The sequence below is a fragment of the Suncus etruscus genome, chromosome 6, assembly GCF_024139225.1.
Source record: "Suncus etruscus isolate mSunEtr1 chromosome 6, mSunEtr1.pri.cur, whole genome shotgun sequence".
Classification (NCBI taxonomy): Eukaryota; Metazoa; Chordata; class Mammalia; order Eulipotyphla; family Soricidae; genus Suncus; species Suncus etruscus.
In genome coordinates this window covers 105,797,156-105,801,207 of record NC_064853.1, presented here as the reverse complement: position 1 = coordinate 105,801,207, position 4,052 = coordinate 105,797,156, and the positions used below count along the sequence as shown (strand labels likewise).

At 42.0% G+C, this 4,052-nt stretch overlaps 1 pseudogene; it reads right to left on the bottom strand.

Moving 5' to 3' along the window:
• Positions 1-860: 860 nt before the first annotated feature.
• On the bottom strand, positions 861-1,556 carry LOC126011852 (peroxiredoxin-6-like; annotated as a pseudogene).
• Positions 1,557-4,052: the final 2,496 nt, after the last annotated feature.

The window sequence follows — 4,052 nt, the reverse complement described above, 5'->3', positions numbered from 1 at the left end:
CTGTGGGATCAGGGATTCTAACAGGGAATAACTGCCGAAGTCACATGCAAAGCAAAAGTCTTAGCTGTGTTGCCTCTCCAGCTCAATGTTGTTATTCTTTTTTGTTTATAATTAATCATCTTTATTAAGCCTCATGATTACAAATGTGTTTGTACTTGGGTATCAGTCAAAAAAAGTACACCCCTTTCACCAGTGCAACCTTCCCACCAATATTGCCCCCATCATCCTCCTCCCCCCCACACCCTGCCTGCCTTTGAGATAGGCATTCTATTTCTCTCAGTCATTACCATTGTCATAATAGTTGGTTTTTTTTTTTGTTTGGTTGGTTGGTTTGGTTTTTCTATCAAATAATTTATTTGCTGATCTTCAAGAAGCCATATTCACTTGCCCCTGCCAGCTGCTTCTCCAGTATAAGTTTGACCCTCTTGACCTCTCCCAGGTCCAGGGACAAGGTATAGGGTACCATTCATACCTCACCACCTCTCCTGATGGGAACTCATGGAAATGCTTTCTTTAGAGCATGCCACTGGATCCTTCAGAACACACAGGCCAGTTCTGCATCTACTGACAAGGAGCAAAGTGGAGACGTTTCCTTTTCCACAAGTAAAGAAGATGCTCAGGATTAATACTTAGACATCTACCCAGGAATCAGCAGCTTCACTTCAGCTGCTCCCCAGAATGGGGAGTAGAGAGAAGATTTGATTAGAAAAGAAAAGAAAAAACAAGCCAAAAATAACAGACCCAACTAATTCCTGAGAGTCAGTGTGTGGTGGGGCTGGATCTGTCCATTTGAGGCTCACAGTTACCTGTGTCCAGGAATACACTGTTATTGGGGAGCTGGGACCCAGCTCATCCAAGGCCTAGAGCTGGGGAGTGTAGCGAAGGTACTTATTGCCTGAAGGCAGCTCTTTGGTGAAGACACTTTTCAGGAAGAGCCTCTTTGGGGATGGTAGGAAGGACCATCAAGGTATCACCGATCTTCCAGTCAATGGGGGTGGCCACACTCTTCTCTATGGTTAGCTGCAGGGAGACCACAACTCTGAGAGAATCTGGTCTAAATTCCTGCCAGTGATGGCTGGATAAAGAATGGAGAGTTTCAGCTTCTTGTCGGACCTGAAAACGAAAACCTCATGAGCAGTCACGGGCATGCCCTTCTCGTCCTTCTCTGCTGGGTCCATATCGAGGAAGATGGCCAGGTCCCAGTTACTGTTGTCAGTGATGGAGAAAGGCAGCTTCTCTGTGGGCTCCTCACAGTTGTTGTCAGTGATGGAGAAAGGCAGCTTCTCTGTGGGCTCTTCACAGTTGTAAGTATTGATGTCCTTCCTCCAAGCAAGATGGTCCTCCACACTGTCTAAGGACAGGGTGATGAGCTTCACATTCCTCTTGGCAAACTCTGGGGCCAGCTTGGCTGCTACCAGCTCTGTGGTACATATACACAATGAATACTATGAGGCTTCAGCTCTACCCAGCTCTGTGGTACACATGGGTGTGAAGACCCGCGGGTGGGAGAAGAGAATGCCTGAATGTAGCCAATGGTGGCTTCGAAGTTGGTGCATCGTCTCTGAGCAGGAGCCCTTAAGGTGTGGCAGCAGCTGCAATGTGGGACATAGTGTTATGATAGTTGTTAGTGTAGTTATTTCTCTAACTTCACTCACCACTCTTTGTGGTAAGGCTGGTCCTTCCATCTCTCATCTCTATTGTCTCTGAGTATTATTACAGTACTTTTTTTATTTTCTTAAATTCCACAGATGAGTGAGACTAATTCGAGTCTATCTCTCCATCTGACATATTTCACTCAACATAATAGTTTCCATGTCCATCCATGTAGAGAAAAAATTCATGACTTCATTATTCCCAATGGATGCATAGTATTCCACTGTGTATATGTACCACAGTTTCTTTAGCCACTCATCTGTTGAAGGGCATCTTGGTTGTTTCCAGAGTCTGACTATTGTAAATAGCACTGCAATAAATATAGGTGTGCAGAAGGTATTGTGTATTGAGATTTTGTGTTCCTAGGGTATATCTCTAGGAGTGGTATAGCTGTATCCTATGGGAGCTCAATTTCCAGTTTTTTGAGGAACCTCCATATTGTTTTCCATAAAGACTGGACTAGATGGCATTCCTACCAGCAGTGAATGAGAGTTTATTTCTCCCCACATCCCTGCCAGCATTGATTGTTCTTGTTCTTTGTGATATGTGCCATGAGATGGTACCTCATGGTTGTTTTGATTTGCATCTTTCTGATGATTATTGTTGTGGAGTATTTTTTCATGTGCCTTTTGGTCATCTGTATTTTTTCTTTGAGGTAGTGTCTATTCATATCTTCCTCCCATTTTTTGATAGGGTTAGATTTTTTTCTTGTTAAGTTCTGTCAGTACCTTGTATATGAGCATGTATTTGAGTGTAAATGTAAGTTCATGAGTATATATGTATATAAGTGTGTGCATGAAAGTGACTGTATATGTATATGAGTGTTTGTGTATGAGAGTATATGAGTATAGGTGTGTGAATATGTTTGTGTGTATGAATTAGTAGATAAAAGAGAGAATGTGTGTGTGATTCACTGCTGCCTGGGAACAAACAGTGTCCCTCTGTCCATCCCATGTCTCCCCCTCCTGCATCCACTACCAGCTCCTCAGGACTGAAGCACACACCCATGTATGCATTTATAGAACAAACTTTGTCTTATGCTCCTACAGTCGGCCCTATGAGGCAGAAGATGCAGTTGACCTTAACTTTGTATACAGAGGCTCTGGAACATTGGCCTAACTGCCAAAGGTTGAAGATCCCTTAGCAGAAGGTAGTGCTCAGGATGGGCAGATGAGTTCAAACCCAGTAAGTTGCATAGGACCATGTGTGAAGGACTAGAAAACCCTCTCCTGGATTTTGATGGATTGGTAACAGCAGAAAGGGATCTGAGACAGGGCATCTAGATAGAGGTCCTCTCACCTCTACCTTCAGCTTGTTAACTGCCAACCCCCACTTAACTCTTCAAGGGCCTCATTCACTTCATGGATTGCATTCTCCTCCATTGCTCCCCTCTCCTTGAAATCCCAGACCCCCTTTCCTATTCCATAGCTAAGGACATGCACCACATTTTGCTTCCATGGTTTTGGAATCAGTCCTGTGTGTATTTTCTGTACATAGATCATTGCTTTTTGATCCACTTCTTTTAAATTTTCCTGTTATTAATTTTATCTCCCAACCAGCCCAAAGAGAAACCAAAAGGGTCAGGAGAAATTTCTTTCCTTCCCAACCTTATTTCCAAATTAGGTCCTCAACACCCAATTCAACCTATTAACCTATTGATTTGTGTTTATTATCCCTGTGCTTTCTTCTTCTTCTTCCTCTTCTTCTTCTTCTTCTTCTTCTTCTTCTTCTTCTTCTTCTTCTTCTTCTTCTTCTTCTTCTTCTTCTTTTCTTCTTCTTCTTCTCTCTCTCTCTCAGCAAGTAAGGTTCTGTTTGAACATCTCTTTATACCTTCAAGATTTTGCTCAAAGGCCAAAGGGTCAGGAGAAATTTCTTTCCTTCCCAACCTTATTTCCATATTAGGTCCTCAACACCCAATTCAACCTATTAACCTATTGATTTGTGTTTATTATCCCTGTGCTTTCTTCTTCTTCTTCTTCTTCCTCTTCTTCTTCTTCTTCTTCTTTTTCTTCTTCTTTTCTTCTTCTTCCTCTTCTTCTTCTTCTTTTTCTTCTTCTTTTTTCTTATTCTTCCTCTTCTTTTCTTCTTCTCTCTCTCTCTCAGCGAGTAAGGTTCTCTTTGAACATCTCTTTATACCTTCAAGGTTTTGCTCAAAGGCCAAAGGGTCAGGAGAAATTTTTTTCCTTCCCAACCTTATTTCCATATTAGGTCCTCAACACCCAATTCAACCTATTAACCTATTGATTTGTGTTTATTATCCCTGTGCTTTCTTCTTCTTCTTCTTCCTCTTCTTCCTCTTCTTCTTTTTCTTCTTCTTCTCTTCTTCTTCTTCTTCTTCCTCTTCTTCTTCTTTTTCTTCTTTTTTCTTCTTCTTCTTCCTCTTCTTTTCTTCTTCTTCT